The following is a 23,124-nucleotide window of genomic DNA, read 5'->3' as shown; positions in this document are numbered from 1 at the left end:
CATGCAAAATCTGAAGGTAATGCTACTCAATGCTAGAAGTCTAAACCTCAAAATGCACTCTCGAGGCACTCCTAAAAATAGAGAACATCGATATCTGTGCAGTAACTGAGACCTGGTTCAAGGCTCCAGAGAGCACCCCTGCAATACCAGGCTATAACTCTTACCACACTTTTCGGCCACCAAACCAGGACCAAAACACTAAAGGTGGAGGAGTGTCAATATTCACCAAGGATATTCACACCACCAGGCTAGTTGGCCAACACAATGTGTCTGAAATTCTCCAAGTGCAACTAACACTAGGTAAGACTGCAATCCAAATTGTAGCTTGCTGCAGATCCCCCACCATACTCCAAGATTCTCACTACACCTTTCTAAACATACTGGAAAATATTACGATAGAACCAAACACCCTAATACTGGGTGATTTTAACTACCCTGCCATTAACTGGGAAAACTACTCATGTCCCAACACCTTTGCGCAACGGTTCTTGGAATTCATAAATTCCAATGCCCTGGATCAACTAAGCCATAGTCCCACCAGGGGCTCCAATATCCTAGACCTGGTCATTACCAACATGGGAAATCAATGCTCCATACCTATGGTCACCCCCTCATTAGTCAGGTCTGACCATAAGCTAATCACCCTTAACATCCACATCCCACCCACACCCCCAGTAAAGAAACCACCATAAAAAACTTCTCCAAAGCCAACTTCATGCTACTCAAGTCAGAATTGACAAACTTCATGACACCCATGCAGATGGGAACTGAAAGTTCAACTGCTGAATTCTACACTAAGGCACTGTACGAGCACATCCACTCATGCATGAATCGTGCCATCCCAAATAGAACCAAAATGCTCTCATCCAAAAAAAGGAAGCCAATCTGGTGGTCCCCTGCCATAAACAAACTTTACAACAAAAGGAAGAAACTTTTGCAGAAAAGAGGAAAATCCCAGGATGCAAAAACTCCTTACTAGCCTCAGTAAGAAACTGAGATGCCTCATAAAATCCTCCAAAGCTAGTTACGAAAATAAAATTGCCAAAGATTCCAAAGACAACCACAAAGCATTCTATAACTATGTCAAGAATCTAAATGGCAATGCTCAGATCTGCTCTGAGCTAAAACAGAATGGCATTAAATATACTGATCCGAAGGATATTGCCAATATCCTGGCAGATCGATTCAGTGCCAACTTCACCCCCCTCTCACCCCCTAAATGGCCCATCTCAATACCGGAAGATTGCCAAATTCCAGTAATAACGGCCACACAGTTACAAAACGCACTCTCTAAAGCCAAGAATACAGCATCCATGGGACCAGATGACATCCCGGGTTGTGTACTACATGAACTACAATATGAACTGGCACCTCACCTAAGTGTCATGTTTAATCATAGCCTCACCTCAGGTTTCGTGCCCACTAAGTGGCGCAGAGCTACAGTTATCCCAATCCACAGGGAGGGATCCACCGTGGATCCTGGAAACTACCATTCCATCAGTCTGACAAGCCTTGTCTGCAAGGCCATGGAGCATATTATCATGGAACATTGGCAACCTTCAAACACTGGACCCCACCCAGTTTGGGTTTGTGAAGGGCTGATCTTGTCTCCTGAACCTGATTGACTTCTTTGAATCAGTCTCCAGAGCCATGGACAAGGGTAAGGTGGTCCACACAGCCTATCTAGACCTTGCCAAGGCCTGTGACACCATCCCCCACTCTGGAATCATAGATAAACTTACTAAGTTGGGCATTAATCCCTATGTCACCCAATGGGTTGCTAAATGGCTTACTGATAGAACCCACACTGTAAAAGTAGCCGACTCCAAATCCAGCTCCAGACAAGTGACAAGTGGAGTACCTCAGGGTTCAGTCCTGGGGCGCTCTTGTTTGGCATCTACTTCTCTGAAGTACAGGTCAACACTAAGGGACTCTGGCTAACAAAGTTTGCAGATGACTGCAAACTGGGAGCCATTATTGAATCCCCAAATGATGTGGATACTCTACAAAAGGGCCTTACAGAAACAGATGCTTGGTGCCAGAGCCATGGGCTCAAGCTCAATGCCAAGAAATGTATTGTTATCCCATTTGGGAAAAAACATGTATCCATGAATTACCATATAGGTGGCAGTACACTAAACACAGAAAGTGTGATAAGAGACTTAGGGACACAGGTGGACAGTGGTCTCACCTTCGATAACCACATCGTCACAACAGTCAGGAAATCCTTCTATGTGGCACACCTCATCACGAAGGGCTTTTCATTCAGAAAAAAGGAGGTCATTGTCCCACTGTACTCATCCCTTATTAGACCCATTATAGAATACAACGCCCCATTTGGTATGTACCTCTCAAGACATCTGCAACAACTGGAAAGGCCTCAGAAATACCTCACTAAAAGAATCACAGGCCTAAAGCAGATGCCCTACGCTGACCGCCTTAAAAAACTCCAGCTATACTCTGTCATATCGTCTACTCAGAGGTGATCTCTGCTTAACATACAAGGCCATGTCAAACCCAGAGCTGTTGGACATGCTACACTTAAAGAAATCCCAATCCCTCAGAGCTACACGCTCCAGGGATCTAAACCTTGTCATCACAATAAACAAAACATGTTGGAGGGATAGGTTCCTGACCCAGAGACTCCCCAGACTCTGGAATAGATTGCCCATACATGTCAAGCAGAGTGCCTCTTTGGACCTTTTCAAGAGGAACCTTGACGATTGGATGGGAGAAAGGAAATTCACCCCAGGGATCACGTCAGTTGCCCTGCTAGACAGGGGTCCAGGAAAGTAAATAATGTGGGAAGAAATAGCCAGGGAATTGTTATGGCTAGGCTTGTATAGGCCCTAGGGCTGATAGCCTAGTACCAACCTATGAACCTATGAACCTATGAACATCTCTGACAAGTTCAGATACCCTTCATAAGTGTAAGCAGGGGCTTGGGACAAGAAACATTTACAAGCAGGTTCCTGGGAAATGAAACATTTACAGGTTGCCTGTGTCCATTAGAAACACAGGTGCCAAACCAGGGATGAATTTCCTGTTCCCAACCCAATTGTCCAAGTTGCACTTGAATTGGTTTAGGGAGGAAGTCTGCTTCACATGGATGAGGAGCCTGTTCCATAGACAGGGTAGTCTCTGGGATACATACCTGTCTCTCCAGCAGGTCCCATTTATATCACAGACAAGGCTTAAGTCTTTAAAATGGGTAATTCTGGTCCTGTTTGTTTTGTGGATATGCAGGAGATCCATCAGAGTGGGGTCTGACAATGCCCTGTATTCCAGGCATAGATCTCCCCCCTCAAAAGCCTGTAGGAGGCAGAATACAGGGATAGGGTCTTGAGGTGGTCTGCATAAGATGTTTTACTTATGCCCTGTATTCCTTTAGTGAGGAACCTCTATGGATGCTCCAATTGCTGGATATGCCTGGTTAGGTACATACCAAAGGGGGCATTTTACTCAATGATAGGTCTGATGAATGCCAAATACAGTGGAACAATGACTTCCTTGGACTTCGATGTCATACCTTTGTTTATAAGTCGTGCGACATATAATGATTTCCTCACTACTGTAATAACATGATGGTCAAAGGCTAAATTACTATTTATGTGCATCCCTAAGTCCCTAACTACTGGATCATCTCTAAGGGGTGCCTTGTCAATATAATAGTTACTAAGGGTGGATGACTTCCCAAAGGATATTATTATGCATTTCTTGGCATTTAGTTTTAGTATATAGCTGTGACACCAGTTGCTTGTCTGTGTCAGCCCTTCCTAGAGAACATTTGTGTTAATGGGATATTCAATGACAGCTCCTAATTTGCAAACATCTGCAAATTTAGTCAGCCAGAGACCACTGACATTAGCCTTGACTTCAGAGAAGTAAATACCAAAAAAGGAGTGGTCCAAGGATTGATTCCTGAGGGACTCCACTTGTGACTGGCCTCTTTGTAGAGGTGGACTCCCCAGTTCTAACTTCCTGGGTCCTGTCTGTGAGCCAGCTGGCTATCCACCAGGTGACATATGAGTTTGTACTAACCTCTTGAGTTTATCAACCATGCCCGAGTAAGGTATTGTGTTAAACACCTTGGCCAGGTCAAGGTAGGCAGTATAAACCATTTCTGCCCTCATCCATTGCTTTGGTTACCTTCTCAAAGAAGTCCACCAGGTTGAATAGGCATGTTCTGCCCTTGACGAAACCAAACTGGGTTGAGTCCAGTGTCTGAAGGTTTACCGTATCACTGTTGATCATTTCCATGATAATTCTTTCCATGGCTTTACATATAAGACTAGTGAGACTTATGAGCATTCAGGTCATCCATTACCCATCATCAACTCATTTTGTCCTGCTTTATTGAAGAGGCCCTGCAGAGTAACCCAAATGTCCTTTTTTTTCACCATCGCAGCTCTGCTGTGAAGCTGCTCTGTCTTTACCCTGGAGTTTGACTGCCATGAGTCTGTCACAGATAGGATGTCATCTCTCACTGTCATCAGAAAACACTCTCTCACCATGATTCCCACATTTCTTGCCTGTCCCCCCATCTCACTCCGAGTAGTAGATGCTGGATCCAAAAGACTTTCTGCACTGCCCCTCCACCTTCCATCCTGGATGCAAACCTGATGTGTCCTCCTTATATCATGTAATTAATTTCAAAGTTGTGCTCCATCACTGAACCTATATTCAGTAGTGCAATCCTTAGCTCATTTTTAGCAAGTTGATTAGTTTTATGTCTAGCTATCCCAGATAAACCGGGTCTATGTCAATTATTCGAACACTTAAAATGTTGAACGTTATATGGTCGAAACCATATGTTCGACATTTCACGTGTTCAAAGGTTGACTTTTAATGGCGCCGTATGGTGCGGAATGGGAGAATTTCCCTTTTCTGCACTGAAGTGTGGTCTCGGAGTTGGTATATTTAAGTAGGGGGTGAGGGGTGCAGGGGGGGCTTGTCTCCCTGCTCATACTGTTAGTGTATGTTTTTCTTTTTCTTTTTTTTTTATTAGATATTCAAACTTCCAAATATCGACCATATGGTTTTGACCATATGGTATTCGACATTTTGGAAGTTTGAATATTTGACATAGTCCCGATAAACCAGTATGGGCAGCCAGACATGTGATAACCAGTAGGCTACTGACACAGAAATGCTGGGCTTTATGGTGGGCACACACTGCTAAATAAGGCATGTAGATCCCTTCTCACTGTAAACATGGCTCCCTACCATAGGTCAGAGTAGACCGGTTCCTCAATCCATTTATCACTGGCAAATATCCATGTGCCTTTCTGAAAGCATTAGACGATATAGCCCAGTCACAGAGTCAATTTTTACAATAGCAAGTAGCTAGCTATGACATAGCACTTAGTCTGGTTTGTGTTCCCCTGTCTAGATGATACTGTGCAACTCAGCTGATCTCTAAAGTGGTCCGGCTACACAACTCTTCCTCCAAAAGACAAAACCTAGAGTTTGCACCACTGCCCACAACTCTATATGTCTGAGGTGCATTCTCTTAGAATATCTCTCAGGTTCAGCTGGGAGGGCTTGGTTTGACTCCACCACCTTCTGATCTTGAGGCAAAAACAACCAGAATGTTTTTGGGAGGTGGAAAGAATCCCACACAGACATGGGGAAAACAAGCAAATTCCACTTAGACAGTGACCAGAGAGGTCAGGCTCAACATTTGTACTTTATAACTGTGAAGAGAAGATCTTTTTTGAACATATAGAAAGTACAGCTGTATAAGTCCTAGTTACCCATAACAGTAAATGTTTGAATTTCTTCACTTCTGCAGTAGCCTGTGGGTAGCGTCCTGACAAAAAGACACCACCTTATCTGCTTGCCAGAGCTCTAACTCAGACAGAGTTTACCCACCATGAGAGTCTGCAACTCAAGATACTCACCTTGCAGATGTCAGAGCAACAGATAAAATCGCTTTCCAAGTAATGAACCAGATGTCAGCCTGAAAGGCCAGTTCAAAAGGAGCTACAATCATTTTTTCTAGAACAAAACTTAGATCCCAAAGAGGAGGGATGTGCTTGCAAGGGGGGGTCTTATGTGCAACATTCCTTTCAGAAACTGTTTGACCAGAAACACAGAAAAATAAGGGGGATCGACTGGCAGACAAACTGAGATGTTTCTACGATGTACCTTAGTGGAAACATACAACAAGCTATCTTTATGTAGCTCACACAAATATCTGATAACTCCAGGTACTACTTCCTTTTTGGGACCGCTGTGAATGCCAAGGCAACAACTAGGAGGTACTTCCATTCGCCAACATTTTCTTGCCTCCCTTAGTACCTGATGCACACCCTTGTGGAAAGGTGCCTAAAAGTATTAAAACTGAATCAACAGGCTGTCAGTCATAGTTGAGTGATGTTGAGGTGTATAAAACTCCCCTTGTGCTGTGTGAGTAGATACAGTCTGTGAGGAAGCTTGTGGTAATTGCTCCTGACCAATTCTATAAGAATGGATAACAAATTATACCTGGGCTAAAAGGGAGTCACCACAATGATTTTTGGCAATTTTTTCTGAAACTTTAGAAGTACCTTGTAAGTCATTGGAAAGCCTGGAAAAGCATACAGGAACTTTCTCAAACAAGCAAATGACACAGTATCTGCTCTCCGTGCTTGGCTGCAGAGATGACTCAAACAGAATTTTCTAGTTGTTTGTTTTGTAAAGAGGCAAACAGATCTACTTGAGGTGTTCCCCACATCTGGATCAAGTCCTGGAACATACATGTATTGAGTTTCACTCATTCATGCATTCATAGGTGTGTAGTAGGCTAATGGCTTTACAAGCCTAGCCCAAAAAATTGCCCAGGCACCGTGCCACCCAATGTTAGTTTACAGTGCCCGTATCTAGTAGGGTAACTGAAATGATCCCTGGAGTGAACTTTCTGTTATCCATCTACTCATCAAGATTTCTCTTGAAGAGGGCCAGAGAGGTGCTCTGCTTGACATGAATGGGAAGCTTATTCCAGAGTATGGGCAGTCTTTGGGAGATGAACCTGTCCATCCACCATCTTCTGATAATTGTGGTAATGAGGTTATGATCTCTGGAGTGTGTGGTCCAGGGATTGGGATTTCTTTAGGAGTAGCATTTCAAGTAGGGCTGGGTCAAACATGGCTTTGTAAGTCAAGCAGAGATCACCTCTAAGTAGGCGATAAGGGACTGAGAACAGCTGAAGTTTCATGGGTCTGTCCATGTAGGACATGTGTTTAAGGTCTAGGATCTTTTTTGTGAGGTACTTTTGTGGCCTCTCCAGCTGTTGTAGGTGTCTGGTCAGGTACATGTCAAATGGGGTGTTATATTCAATGATTGGTCTAATGAGGGATGAGTAGAGAGGGATAATGACCTCTTTTTTCCTGGATGCGAAACCTTTGGTTATAAGATGTGCCACGTAGAAGGACTTTATGACCACAGTAGCAATGTGGTGGTCGAAGGTAAGGTGACTGTTGACCTGGGTACCCAGATCTCTTATGGCCCCTTCAGTGTTCAGTGGGCTCCCATTAATGTGGTAATTCGTGGGAACTGAGTTTTTTCCAAAGGGGGTGATAATGCATTTTTTGGCATTAAGCTTCAGGCCATAGTTCTGACACCAGTTATTGGTCTCAGAGAGGCCTTTTGTAGGATGTCTGCATCACTCGGGGATTTGATAATGACTTCTAGCTTGCAGTCATCAACAAACTTGGTAAGCCAGAGTCCTTCTGTGTTGGCCTGGACATCTGAGAAGTAGATGCCAAACAGGAGATGGCCCAGGACCAAGCCCAGTGGGACTCCACTGGTTACTGGTTCACAGTCCGACTTGGAATCTGCAACTTTCACTCTGTGGGTCCTGTCTGGGAGCCAATTTGCAATCCACCTAGTGATGTAAGGATTGATGCCTAGTTTGTTGAGTTTATCAATGATACCTGACTGGGGAATGGTATCAAAGGCCTTCGCCAGGTTAAGGTAGCCTGTATGCACTGCCTTACCCTCATCCACAGCCTTGGTGACTGCCTCAAAGAAGGTTCAGCAGGCAGGATCTCCCCTTAACAAAGCCAAACTGTGTGGGGTCAAGAGTTTGGAGATTTCCTATATCTTTGTTAAACAGGTTCATGATGATGCGCTCAATAGCTTTGCATACCAGACTCATCGGCTAATTAGGCGATAGTTCCCAGAGTCTGTAGTTGCTCCCTTTTTATGGAGTGGGATGACTGTAGCACTGCACCATTTGTTAGGGACATAGGCTGTGATTGAACATGGCACACTGATGTGCTGCCAGTATATTTTGTAGCTCATGTAGGACACAGCCAAGGATATTATCAGGTCCCATGGATGCTGTATTCCTGGCTTTGGACAATACAGCTTTTACCTGTGCCACAGAAATGGTGGGTACCAGGCTTTCTTCTGGTACTGTGATAGGGCCCTTTGGGGGAGGGGTAAAGTTGGCACTGAATCTGTCGGCCAGTATGTTGGCTACATCTATTTGCTCAGTATAGGAGGTGCCATTGTGCAATAACTCAGAGCAAATCTGAGTATTGCCTTTGAGGTTTTTGATATAGCTATAGAAGGCTTTGTGGTTGTTTTTGATGTCAGCCACAATTCTGCCTTCATAGCTGGCTTTAGAGGATTTGATAAGGGATCTCAGCTTTTTGTTGAGACTGATAAGGGAGGTTTTCCAGTCATGTGACTTCATTTATTTCTGCAATAGTTTCTTCCTTCTGTTGTAGAGTTTATTGATGGCTGGGGACCACCAGATTGGCTTCCTATTTTTGGAGGAGAGCATCTTAGTTCTATTTGGTATGGCAAGATCCATGCATTTGTGTACATGCTTGTACAGTGCATTGGTGTATGATTCAGCAATCATGCAGATATTTTCCATTGGCATGGGTGCTGAGAAGTTAGCCACTTCTGTTTTTAGGAGCCCAAAGTTGGCTTTAGAGACGTTTTTCAGAGTGATCACCTTAACAAGGGCTGTAGGTGAGATGGAGATTTCCATGGTGATCAGTTTGTGGTTAGATTTAACCAGGGAGCAATTGACTATAGGAGTGGAGCAACAATCTCCCATGTTGGTGAGTAACCAGGTTGAGGATATTGCTTCCTTTAGTGGGGGTGCATCTTGAGATTTAGACTTCTAGCATTGAGCAACATGACCTTCAGATTGCTTTTTTTTTGTAGCTATTATGGTGTAATTTTGGTCTTTGGAACACTGCCTACAAAAGGCACTATAGGGGTGGCTAGCACCTTAGCCAGTATCTGGAATCCCAGGAGTGACAGATGCAGGCCATCTCTGGCAAAGCATCGAGGTCTGTCAATCATGTCATTCCAGGCAGACAGACACTGGATCCCCTTAGAATGACACCAGAAACTTAGCCAATTGTTGAAGTCAATCATTTTCTGCTGATACTGTAGTATCATTCTGGGATATGGTAGAATACTGCTCAGGGCTAGGGTCATACCTGCCTGGGACACACAATTTATTTATTTATTTATTTATTTGCAGTTTGTTTACCAGGATGGTCCATTGGGCCATGAGGAGCCCATTTTCAATGGAGTCCTGGGGAGAAAAGTTCCAAAAAATACAAATAATAAGTAAAGGAGTTACAGATTTACAGACTAACAGAGTAACAAATAATAAGTAAAAGAGTTACAGAGTAGCAAATACCAGTTATAGAATTTCTACATTTGAGCCGCATCAAAATCAACAGTATTTACAATACATACTATACTTGGCATATGCTGGATTGATTGTGAGAAGTCTGCAGAATTATAGAATAGAGCTGATTTGTTCAGGGAATAGGCTAAAGAGGTGTATTCAGGAGTTAGACGGCTAAGGGAGGCTATTGGCAGATAGGAGAAATTGTAAACAGACAGGGATGTTATGGAGAATGGGAGCAGGAGCATTCCCATTTTGAGGTTAGGTGTGAGTGGAGAAGAGTTTTGAAGACAGAGAGATTATTGGTGGTGCATATATGGGGTGGGAGAGAATTCCAATGGTGAGCTAAGCAGAAGGAGAGAAGATTTTTACCAGGTTGTCAGCTGGGTTTGTGCAGTTCTATTAGGTTTTGGAAGTTGGACCGAAGGCATCTATTTGGAAGATGCATTTTGAAGGTAGAGGAGAGGGAGGGGCAGAGATGAGGTTTAAAAATAAGTTTATGTGCTTGTATAAGTGGCATGTAGATAAGATAGTTGGGCAATTCAAGCCAGTTAAGTTGGTGCAAGGAGATACAGTGGTGGGTATTGGACCTGTGGCCGGTTGCAAATTTTGTAGTAACAGGAGGAGAGTTTAGATTTAAGGGAGGCTTGCAGATTAGAAGGTTGGAGGCACCATACAAGAGGGAGGGGATGAGGTATGTGATTGCAAGAGTAAGTCGGGTGGAGGGAGAGATGAAGCAATAGTGGTGATAAAGCATGCCAAGTTTTTTGTGAGTTTTTTTGATGTTCATCTGGATATGGCTGTCAAATTTTAGTTGGTCATCAATGAGTATTCCTAGTAATTTAGCAGTGGAGACTGTTTCAAGAGGAGTGTTATCTTTGCTAGTAATGGAAAAAGAGCTTTTGTCGAGGGTAATACATTTGGAGGGGAAAAATAGCATAAGTTTTGTTTTAGTAGCATTTAGTGCTAGATGGTTTTCTAGCATTCATTATTCTGTGGAGGAGAAGGCATCCTGGGTTAATTTTATTAGTGCAGTAGTGGAAGTTGCAGAACGGGTTATAGTAGAGTCATCTGCGTACTGGATGAGGCTGGTGCTAGGGATGGCCTGGTAAAAGTCATTAATGAAAATATTAAAAAGAAGGGGGCCAAGAATTGAGCCTTGGGGGACCCCTATGAGTGTGTTTTGAAAAGGGGAGTTAGCTTTTTTCCATTTAACTGCTTGTTGCCTATTGGATAGTTAACTGGTAAACCAATTAATAGGGGAGTGTGATAGATTTAGTTTAGAGAGTTTAGTAAGAAGAAGGGTGTGAGAGATGGTATCGAAGGCCTTAGAAAGGTCTAGGAGGAGTGTAGATACAATATGACCAGAGTCTCGGGCTTTGTTTATAGTTTCTAGGAAGGAGAGGAGGGCTGTTGTGGTGCTGTGGCTTGGATGAAATCCATGTTGCGTAGGAGTAAGAAGGTTGCGGTTTGTGAGATAAGGTAGAAGTTGTCATTGAATGCATTTTTGAGGAGTTTTGAAATGGGGGAGAAGATAGCAATGGGATGGAAATTGGAAATGTCATTATTATTCCCCTCTTTGTGTAGTGGAATGATGTAGGCCTTTTTCCAGAGCTGGGGATCATAGCTTTCAGAGACTGAACGATTTATTAGGATGCAGATTGAGAAGGCAATGGCTTTAGATGCTATTTTTAGGAAGTAGGAGGGTATTTCATCAGGGGCATTAGAGCAGGGTTTCAATTTTTGAAGGAGTTTTTTTATGACAGAGATGGGACTAGGGTTAATGGAGAAGGGAGGAGGTAGGGAACTAGATGTATTGGAGGAGGAAGGGATAGGTGAAGGTTGTTGTGGGGTAGATAGGTTAGAGAAGAATGATGTTAGTTTCAATATGGAGTTGATAAAGAATGAGTTGAATTTGGTAGCTAGATCAGAGTCAGAGGCATTTTGGTTGGGGCAGGGGTTTTCTTTATTACCAGGCTTTAGAAGGGAGGAGATTCCATCCCAGAACTTTTTAGGGTTGTTATTGTGTTCTGTTTGGAGAGTGGTTAAGTAGGTTTTACGGTCAGAGTTAATACATTTCTTTGCTTTATTGTGAGGTGTCTTATATTCATTGAGGGAAAAAGCAGTCTTAGTTTTATGGTAGTGTTTCCAGGCTTTATCTCGTTGTCGCATAGTGGCTAGGGTATTTTTAGTTAGCCAGGGTACGGGATTGCTTTTTGTGCATTTAGTTCTCTTGGGGGCAAAGGTGCTTAGTAGATTTATGAATGTTGTGTTGAAATAGGTAATGGCATGATCCAGGGGTAAAGTTTTTAGTGGGCTCCAGTTGGCTCTTTTTAGAGTGTCAGAGAAGGCACTAGGATTAAAGTATTTTAGGGATCTAGTAGTAGTGTAGGTGTGGCTGAGTTGTATGGGGGAGGGAAGGCAAAGGGCAAAAGTGGGCATGTGACCACCAAATGGATCAGGAAAGGTACCACTATTAGAGATGTATTGAGGATGGGAAATAAGAATCCAGTCCAGGATGCTACCAGTAGTGGAGTCTTTGGATGGCCTGGTTGGTGAGTTAATAATTTGGGTGACGTTATATGGGTTTATATTTAAGGAGTTTGTTGGAGATTGGATAGTGTCACAGTTAATATTAACATCTCCCAGGTTTATAGTTTTGTTTGTTATATTAGATGAGAGCCAGGAGAGAAAGTCTTCAAGGATTATAATATTGTCTCCAGGAGGGATATGAAGGGTGGCTATGCAGATGGATTTTTGTTTGTTAATTTGAAGAAGGGCTAGAAGTAATTCAGCGTTGCCAAATCTGAGGATAGGTTTGGAGAATGCGGTGTCTGAGAGAGATGAGGAGTAAAGGAAACTGACACCTCCCCCTTTTTTGTGTGTTCTATCATGTCTAAGTATGCAATAGCTGGGTGGTATAAGTGCTGAATCTATTATATGTGGTTTAAGCTAGGTCTCAGTGATGAGTTCTGAATCTGTTATACGTGGTTTAAGCCAGGTCTCAGTGATGGAAAGAATGTCAGGTTTGTTATGGAGAAGCCAGGCATGGAGGTTTGGGATTTTGTTACAAATGTTTTGGGCATTTAGTGCTGTGAAGTAGAGGGATCTGAAAGTCGACTTAGGAGGAGATGGGGAAGGAGAGCTAAGAGGTGAGGAGGGGCCAGGGTTTGCGTGTATGTCACCAGAGGCAAGGATAGAAATAAATTGGGGAATGTAAGTGAAGAGGTGTTTAAGTTGTTTGATAAGTGATTTGTAGGTTATGAAGTTGCTTGAGATAGTGTTTGTAATGATGGGGCTGGTAAGAATTTGAGTAGAAGGTTGGTGGTTTGGTAACAGTTTATAGGAGAAGAGTAGAATGTTATTGAGAGAGTAGAGGTTAGGGAATATGCAAGTGGGAAAGTGTGTGTGTTGTACAGGAAATGAGATGGTTGAGTGAAATGAGGGAGAGTGATTGGTGTAAATAGGTCTGGTGAGATAGCAGATATGGGATAGGGAGATTAATAAAAGGGTTACAGTTATAAATGTCAGTAATTTGAAAGGCATGGTGTTAAGTAAGTTATGATTAGGGTGTAGGTATAAGTTAGAGAAGGTATTTATAGACCTTTAAGTGAAGAGTGTAAATATAGTGGGTAGAGTGAAGGTGAGGGTTGGTAAGCTAAGATTAACTGAAGGGTTAATTGGTAAAATTAGGTAAGTCAATTAGTATGGGAGAGGTGGGTGTGGTTTGTTGAGTTTAAATGCAGAAGTAGTGGGGGTGGGTGGGAACTGGGGGCAGGGTTAGGGGAGCGGAGTGAGCCCGTAGGGTGAATGGAGCGGGAAGAGCTAAGGAGATGGAGGAGAAGGTACGAAAAAAACTAACAGTCAGTGTAGAAGCTAATAAATAACGATAAAGTACTGCAGGTTAGGAGAGTTACTTTGTAATGTCTGGGGTCAATTAACAAGGGAAGGATATTATTTGCTTACAGTAAAAAGTAAAACGTAACTCTATCAGGGCAGTGCATGGGGAACCAGGGGGCTGATGAGGGCGATTAGGAGATACTAGACTTATGTAAAGTAAGATTGAAAGAATAGAAGGGTTAACACTGCCACCTAGTGGCCACTAATTTAGAAGAACAGTATGGAAAAGCCAGAGAATAACAATGGTCAGGAAATAGGGGGGACAAAGGGTGAAAGGGGGAGCTAAAGGTGACCGTGGGCTGCTGGGTGGATACGTGGCTGAGATCCTTAAAGTTACAAACAGTCACAGTTAGAGAATTAAACACATTCTTATTACATACATTATTGTTCTAGATGAAACACAAAGGTTTAATGGTGGTGCAGCGTTCCTCTAGGTTGTAGCTTCAAGGGGCAGGGTGTTCTTTAGGGCAATAGGAGGCACTCATGATGGTAGGAATACTGTAGAGCAGGCTGTAAAGGAGATTAGAAAAAATGGATAATTATTAGAATACAATGACTGAGAGGGATAAGGGAGGATTAATAATTGAGGAAGTAAAGAAGTAAATTAGTCATAAAACCCTGAAAGTGGGGTTAGCAGAGCGTGCGGTGGGATTATGCATTGAAATTGAGGGAAGGAACTGAAGGGGAAAGGAGACTAGAAGTGAACACAGCTTAAGTCGGACAAAGAATTAAAACATATGCAATGAGTTGGTAATTCTTGCATTGGAGGAAAGGAAACAACAGGCACAATACATTCATAAATATATGATTAACATTGCAAAAAAAAACATCTTTCCTAATACATCAGCATAGTGACAGAAATGCAGTTACTACAAGTGCACAGTAAAATACACTCTTAAGACACTCGCAAATAAAAAACTCTATCCTGCTACATCAACATAGAGATGGGAATGCAGTTACTAGTAGTGCACAGTATGATACACTTGTAAACACACTCATAATATAAGCTTTACATTGCAAAAACTTGTGCCAATATATTAGCTGAGAGACAGAAATGCAGTTAATAGTAGCGAGTGCAGTAAACCCAACACAATATTCTGACAATAATAAGTTGTAGCAAATATGTCTCGCAGGGCTTATGTCATACAATTCTAGCAGTAGTAAATTGGAGTGAATATATCTCACAGGGCTTAGGTCGCGGTATTGTAAATGGAATTGTAAAAAACAATCCAAGAGTTCCATCACATCTCTTTTCATGTAGTCCAGGGAGGCATGTCTCAGGTCATTCACACCCACATGGACAATGACTGAGTCATATTTGCACTTGTTGTGGAGTGACCTTAGTGCATGTGTTATGTGGTGGATCCTGACACCTGATGGACAACTGACTGTTACCTTCTCCTTGTTCAGCCTAGTGAGTGGGACATCAGTCTGCCTCACAATTGATTCTCCTATGATTAATACATTGGGCAAAGTGTTTTGCCTTAAGGGCTTGGGTTGAGGGACACTCTGTGGTGGTGAGCTATGTGTTCTGGGGTTGGTGTTGTGTTGTGTTGTGGTGGTCAAGTGCATTTCTGTCTCGAGGGTCTCTGTTGTTTGGGTAAATTTTTATTGAGAGCCTCCACAAAGGTGGGTGTATGGTTTGTGTTTCTATGTGTGGGTTGTGATGGTTTTGGAGAGCTGTGTGTTCTATGTAGTGAGTTGCAGGTGTTGACCTTCTCTTGACCAGCTAGTCCGGTCTTGGTTGGAGTATGCACTGCTTCCAGTTTGGTGATATAAGTGCATCTCTCACAGGTATGAGTTTTGGGAGCTAAGAGGAGAGGGTTGTCTGTGTACTTTAGGCAGTTAGCACACTGTGTCAGAATGCTCAAGTGCACCAGGTTAGCAGGAGAAAGCACAGGAAATTGCCCTACAATCAGACAAGAAGGAGTCTGTCCTGGATCTGCTGAGTCTGTCTGACACCATGTTTTGCTCTGACAGAATGTAGGAGGCCAGAAGAGTCAAAGAACACAGAAAAGTCATTCCCAAGCCATCATTGTCACCTGACAAAGAGGGTATAACTTTGCACCTCCTTCTTTGTTGAGATATCACATCACTGTGGTGGTGGTGGTGTTAACCACCTGTCAAGGGCCCAGATCCCATAGATGGTGCAAAGTTTACAAAGCCTGAATCACTGTTAGCATTTCCTTGATGTGGATGTGCTTTGGCCTGTCCAAAGAGTTCCACAGACCTTGCATTTTTACTTTGATGGAAACTGCACCCCGAGCATAATATGAAGAGTCTATCTGGACAGATTGAACTGGGGTTGGAAGGGAGACACGGAGTCCAGGATTGACAGCCATTTGATCCCTCCACCACTGCAGTTCTCATCTTACAAAGATCAGCATGGGAAACTGAAAGTCCAAGAGATGTAAGTGCTAGGTCCAAGAATTTTTTAGGTATCACTGGATTTTTCTTATGCGCAATCTGGCAAGTGGTTTCTTGAGAATCATGGATGCCATGAGGCCTAGAATCCTGAGAAATTCTCTTGCTGGAGTCGGAACCTCTTGATAAAAACTCAGAAAGATCTGCTGGTAAGTTATTACCTTGTCTTTTGGAAGGAAGGCATTTGGCCTGAGTTTATCTATCAGACACCACAAATACATCATTTTGTGAGAGGATCGAAGACAGGACTTTTCTAGGTTAAAGTGAAATCCCAGATGTGACAGGTGGTTGGATATATTTGTTAAGAGCTGCAAATATCTGGGAATAAACTGCACAAATAAGCAAGTTGTCCAAATAAGGAAAACATGGATGCCCTGCGATCTGCAGTGAGTCACTACTGGGGCTAGGCACTTTGTGAACACTCGAGATGTAGTGGAGAGCCCAAAGGGTAATGTAGAGAACTGATAATGTGACCATACCTCTCAACTGTACAGATTTTCACAGAATGTCCAAGACTTATGCATGCCTCATATTTTTTGGTCTGTGTTATGTAAAATGTGTGGTTTTCTAGCAAATCATTGAGTACTGAAGTCAATAAAGAATGCCAGATTTTGGAGTTTCAGACTTCATATCCTTCAGAAAAATGCATGCTGACACAAAATCTAGCCACTTTCAAAGTTCATAACAGCAATATTTAAACTCTGTCCCTGATTTGTGGTCTTTGCCCCCCCCCCCCATTTTTTTTTTGTTTTGTCCTGATTTTATATGCTAGGAGGTTGAGGGGTGTGAATGAGATCCAGATACAGGAAACCTTAGATATTTCCTGAAACTGTGAGCAATGAGTATGTGATGGTAAACATCTTTGAGATCCAGTGTTACCATAAGACAATGGCCTGGAAGCAGTGCAAGCACTAATTGTACAGTTAACATCTTGAATTTTGGAGCTTTCACATAAAGGTTGAGAAAAGACAGATCTTACACAGGTCTCCAGGCATGCTTCTTCTTTGGTATCAAAAATATCCTGGAATAAAAAAAACCTTGCCTATGTGATTTGCAGATGGTGGTTCCATAACCCCTGCTTCTGACATATTTGGGAGTACTGGTGGAATTAGGCCTGTCTGGTTGGGTGAATGTGGGGGAGGGGTCCCTGAAAGGAACAGGCCAGTCCACCCACTGCCAAGTGAATCCTTCCTGAATCACCTCACCCATAGGTATGAAATTGACTGACCCCAGGCTAAGAGGCTGTGAAAGAGGTATGGAAAATGAAGCAGGAGCTATGGGTAGGGTGATCTGATTCCCAGCATAGTCATTCATTAGCTGGAACTTGAGTTTTGGGGGAGGGAAAGTCACTTCTTTTATTCAGTTTGGAAGAGTTATCCTCCCTGCCATTTTCTTTTAGGGGCCTGTTTGTTGCTCGGCTGGGATTTCTGCTTGTTCTGCCATCTAAAGGATAGAGAAGCGTCTTTGTTAGAATAGAACCTGAGTAACTGAAAAATACTAGAAACTCTATTCATCAATTTATCTCTGTCATCCCACTATTTAAGGTCTGTGTAGCCTCAGGCCCAAATACCAGATCTGGACTAAGTGAAGAATGAAGAACTTTAGACTTCAAATAATCAGAAAAAGTCTGATTATGCAGCCAAACAAATCTTCTCAGCACCACAGAAGAAACTGAAGCTCTAGACAGTGTCAGCACAATCATACACACTTTTCAGAGAATGTTTAGAAATGAGTCAAGTCAGAAACAATCTGAACTGACTCACATATGACCTGCCTTTTGAAGACAATGAAGCAGCAAATTCTTCCAAACTATGAACACATTTTAGCATAACCTTCCACAAATATCCCTGATAATTCAAGATCCTAAAGACTAATGTGGTAGAAACAGTCTCTTGCCTTGTTTATCTAACCATTTGCCCTCCTTATCAGAGGGTACTCTGTTAAGAGGAGGCCAAAGATTTCTTGTCAAAGGCATGCAGAAAGTGGACTGGACTCTCTAAAGTGATTGTAGGTGTGAGTGTTCATGTCAGTGTGTGTTACAGAAGTGTGAAGCTTGCCTCTAGATGATTGTCACTGTTAAAGTGATACTTCGATCACATATGTAAAAATCAGAAAAAGGGATTGTGGAAGGATGTTGCTGCTGAAGTTATGACAGCAGGGTCAGCTGACAGCTGAGAATGAAGTAATTTATAATCTGAAGAGATCCTGCACTTCTTATCATATTTCTTTGGAACTGCAGCCAGTGAGTAAGCAGCCTTGCAAATGTCTTTTAGAACTGGCAAAATGGAAGGAAGAGGTGCAGAATTAGGAACTCCATCCCCTAATACATCATAAAATCTGCCCAGTTCTGAGGGAACACCTGCCTGCTCCCAAGCAAAAACATTCCTGCATTTTTTAATTTATTTATTTATTTAGTTAGTTAGTTTTAAATGTTAATGTGAATCAGATGAACTACCACAAATATTCAATAAGAACCTTTATCAGAGTGAGGGGTCCCCAAATGGGGTCTTATTTGTTAGGCAAAAAGCTTTTGACTGACTGCTTTTTCTCTAGAGCCAGAGAGATGCTTCTTTTCAAGGCAGCAGGAAAAATTCTAAAAATGTATCTCATTCTGGTTGCTAATACACTTCCTTCCTATAAGGGTGCAGCCTATCAGCAGCCAGAGTGAATGAGCAAGCAGGCCAGGTGCTGTGTCTTTGGCAGAACACTATCCATAGGCTACTGCAGCAGTGAGAATGAAGAACATACCATCTTATTAAAAATAATCTGCCTTGTAATGATATCTACCCCAATCCAGGTCCACATTTTACTAGCTCCAAACTCTCAAACCCCAATGATCCAAGCACAGAGTCTTCTCAAAAGCAAAACAAGCTACAGCTTGGAACCTCACAGTCTAAAGGGGCCTCTCAGAATTTCAAAAAGTTTTCATTTGTTAATTTTTTTTAAATTTCTTATATAAAAGTCTTCTTAAATTAATTTCATATAATTAATTTTCTTGAAAGTGAATAATTAAAAGCATATTTTAAAGGTGTAACGGAGAGACCCTTACCCCACCCCATACAGATTTGTTGGGTATCTTGGTGATATTCTTGCTTATTTCAGCTGTTATACAGCCTTATTCATTAGTAGGACTTGCCAAGCAGGGTTTCTATGGCTTTCCATAATTCAGAACATCACCATATCCAAATCCAGCAAGCAATGATTTCATCTTTTACAAATCTTCATAAACCCTTAAAATGGCACCAATTATTGCACATAATAATTGTAAAAAATAAAACTGCTGTACAGCTGGATTAATCCGTGTAAGCCAGACTTACTAGCCATTACAGAAATCTAGTGTAGGCCTCACATAAATGCTCTAAAGTGCACTACTGACAGCTAAGAAGTACTAGGAAAGACAAAGGATAAAAGAGTGGTGACGTAATATAATGAGTCTGCTTAGCCTGCACCCACTTTCCTCTTCATATCCCCACTGCTATGTAGCACAATGTCTTTTTTTATCCATCAAAGTTAATTCAGAAGAAAAAAAAACACATTTTAAGTATTATCATTTTTCCAACTCGGAAAGATAAACAGACCATGAATGACATCGTGTTTAGGTATCCATTAACATCAGAACTGAATTGGTAGTCATATGACTTTAGTATAGGTTAGAAGTCTGGTGTTGAACTCCCCAAGTTCATCTTTATGGTCATGCAGAACTAATTAAATTTACATACAGAACTGATGAGTTTTGCAACAGACAGAGCAGTCTAGACTACCTTGTGTTCTCCAGTATGGACAACACCTCTCCCCCAGGTGTACTGTACAATTCCTTCATTGACAGTTTTTTCTGTTTTGACCTGCTGATGACAAATCAGAGTGCAAAATATCAATAATAAATACTGAAACTTTCTACCTTATTTTCTGTCCTCAGGCAGTTCAACTGGTCATGCCTGTTTTACCTTGACCTTGACTCACATACAAAATACTTTAGTAGCACTTTACTTTCTCAATAGTATGGCCTCCTCTTAGATGCAGAAAAACAAAATCTTATACTCTGTCCTGGATGGGCAATAAAATTCGGAAGACCTTTCCTTCAAAATAAAAAAAATAAGACTATCACTCACTGAGAATGTTACAAGGAGCTCTGCAAGAACAGCAAATCCTTGATTCAAAAAACACAAGAAAATTCTTCTTCTAGTCACAATCGTCACTGTCATCCTGGGTAGTTTTATCATTGCATTTCTAGGTTACTGAACTCAGGGGAAGATAATTGGCTCAATTCCTCCACCTCAAGATTCCTTCCTTGAAGTTGCAGCTCAGGTCAGCCACTAATATGTCAGAGTAGCTTGTTCATTCGGTGGTCTATCTGATTTTGTTTATAAAGTTTGCCTTCTACAAAGGACTCCTTCCTCCCTTTTCAGCTTTCACTCTGTGCCTAAATGCCTTATAAGGAAACTAAACTTTGAAACTAAAGTCCTCCACCCCCTCTGCTGAGGGAGGTTATAATAGCAGATACTGCGATGCATCTGAAGAGATGGACTGACCAACACCCATCTGCATGTATGTCTTGCTAGGCATCCTCGATCTGCATTTGCAGCAAATTCCATGACAATGCATGCATGCTGCATGTATATTAATTTGTATTACTAAGCTTGCCATGGGGGTGATATGGAGACATATATGTGGGAACGGAAGACTGTGGTTTTATGTATGCTACATCACAGGTTTCACTCGTGGTGGTTTTACTGTAAGAGGGCAACATAGAGCCAATACCAGCAAGGCACCCATCACTGACAATAACAGCAACATGCAGTGCCCAGTTCGATGACACAGCAGCACTACCTGCAACACTACAGAGAGCGGGATCACCCACATACACCATTATAAATGCCCCCTTGTAGAGGTACAGGCTGAACACATAAAATATGATTTCCAAGACTTTGTATACCAATAATCTTTTTCCTTAAGCTGGAAACAAAATCAAGGCTCCCTCAACACATATAGATTAACTGTTTCACCTGTACAATTCTGACTTACTAGTGTAGATCCAAGTATTAAACACACATATCCACAGTCATACATACGTGAGTGTGAATATTAATTATAGTTTTCATGTAAGTTAATAGCAACGTTTCACTATGCATAACTGAGCTTTCACAACTGTGGTCATTTACAATGCAATACATCCTATGGGAAATAATTTACTCAAGTTAGTGAATGATATTACTGCTGTGAAAAATACTGGGCATAATAAGGGCTACTGCCTGGAATTAAAACTCCAAGAAAGAGGAAAATATTAATGTAGAAAAAAAATAATATTGTGTATTTTCATGCCCAAGTTTTATTATTTTGTGGCACACTGTTAACCCCCCCCCCCCCCAAGCATACCTGGGCAGAGGATGGAATTCCTGTTACAAGACACTGAATCTATTGCAGTACCTGTTCCTGTCATAGGATAAGCTACAGCCTTGTCCATCAGATGTTTGAAATTTTAACATAGACAGATGTCATGTTTTCACCTGCTACTGAAGACACAGACTGAGAACTGGAGTGTACCAGTAGATAGTGACCTCTCACAGTGACTTGTCAGTTTCACCCGTGTCTGATATTTTGTGAATGAAAAAGTCTGATTCATGCTAATTGTGTATAATAGGATGATCTTTGAACAATGTTGGCCTGAACTATTATGCATCACTGTATTTGTTCACACAGACACACTACATAAAGCCATTAAATGCATGTACTCAAGTGCACAAAACCACAGATCTGTACAATTCTATTAGTATAGAAATAGAACACAGTTTAATAATTCATATCATGTTATTAGAGACCAAGCACATTGTGTCCTACAGTAGGATTTTTTAGTCTGGATAGCATCAGGCCTTATATTGCTTTTTATGCACTGATCTAACAGGACCTTTTTCAGTCTCAGACCGGAATCACTATCTGGTTAAGTGACTTGATAATAGTAATACAATGAGGGAATCAAACTCTGGCCCATAAGAAGTAACTTGTTAACAACTTATGCCCTTAATCCTCTGGGATAATTGCCAGAGAAGAACCTTCACATGAACCTTACCCTTCTGACTTTCTAAATGAAATGATTCTGAGGTACAGCTTCTAAAATGTATTTATTTAATTATTTAGTTGGCCAGGTAAACTTATTGACTGAGCCATGTAGACCACTTTCAGTTACTACACAAAAATATATAATGCCAACATGTATATCTTTTGTACAAAATCACAAACAAGTACATACATACCTACATACATCATAAACGCAGCTGTAAAAAACATTTGACTTTGGGCAATATACAGTATTATCTTCTCCCTGGAGTATCTAGAGTTTTTGAATGTCAAAATCAGTGAAGTACCACAAAATATGTACAAATTAGAGGTACAGTCGAAACTGTTTAAATACTGCCTACCACAATGAATCTCATAGACTTAGCACCAGACTCAAAGGTTCCCATTCAAGAATACTTTTTAATAGGCAGAACACTCACTTTTGGTTCAGAAGGATGTAGGTTCTATTCCTACACCAGGTAGATGGATTGCTGATACTGTTGTGTAGCATAAGGGGATGCTGCACTCCTGAGTGTGCCATCCTTCAGATGAAACGTTAAACCAAGGCCCCATCTGCTTCAGTTTGTGGCAGCTCAGATTGATGTAAATGATCCCACAGCATCTACTGGAAACAGTAGGAGAAGTTCCCTGATGTCCTGGTCAAATTTCCTCTGGTAATATGAATACCGCCTCAGGGCTCCTCTGAAAAGAGGCCACCAGCCTAGTGGTACTAACCTGGTTAACAAGGATAAATAAATAAACTAAATAAAACAAATAAATAAATACTTGTATTACTCAAAAGTCAGTGAAATAAGACGATGCACACTGATTTTGTGAAGAATAAAAACTGCACGGCTTTACTGTCTGACATAATATAATGACTGTAGACTTCCAAGAGAAACAACATTTTGAGAAAAATTAGGGACAAGGAACTTGAAAAAATGCCTACCACACTAATTATGCACATACAGAGGTCTAACACAGTCAGCATATTTAATAACTTATTCACAGTTACGTGTTTATCATAGGAAATCATGAAAGGGAGAGAAAGAAAGGGGGGGAGGGTTGCGGGGAGGAGACATAGCCTCTTTTGTCCTGAGTTTACC

The sequence above is a fragment of the Protopterus annectens genome, chromosome 3.part0 (genome assembly GCF_019279795.1).
Source record: "Protopterus annectens isolate FY-2018-M chromosome 3.part0, PAN1.0, whole genome shotgun sequence".
Classification (NCBI taxonomy): domain Eukaryota; kingdom Metazoa; phylum Chordata; order Ceratodontiformes; family Protopteridae; genus Protopterus; species Protopterus annectens.
The sequence above is the reverse complement of the archived record's forward strand: the minus strand, read 5'-3'. Positions refer to the sequence as shown.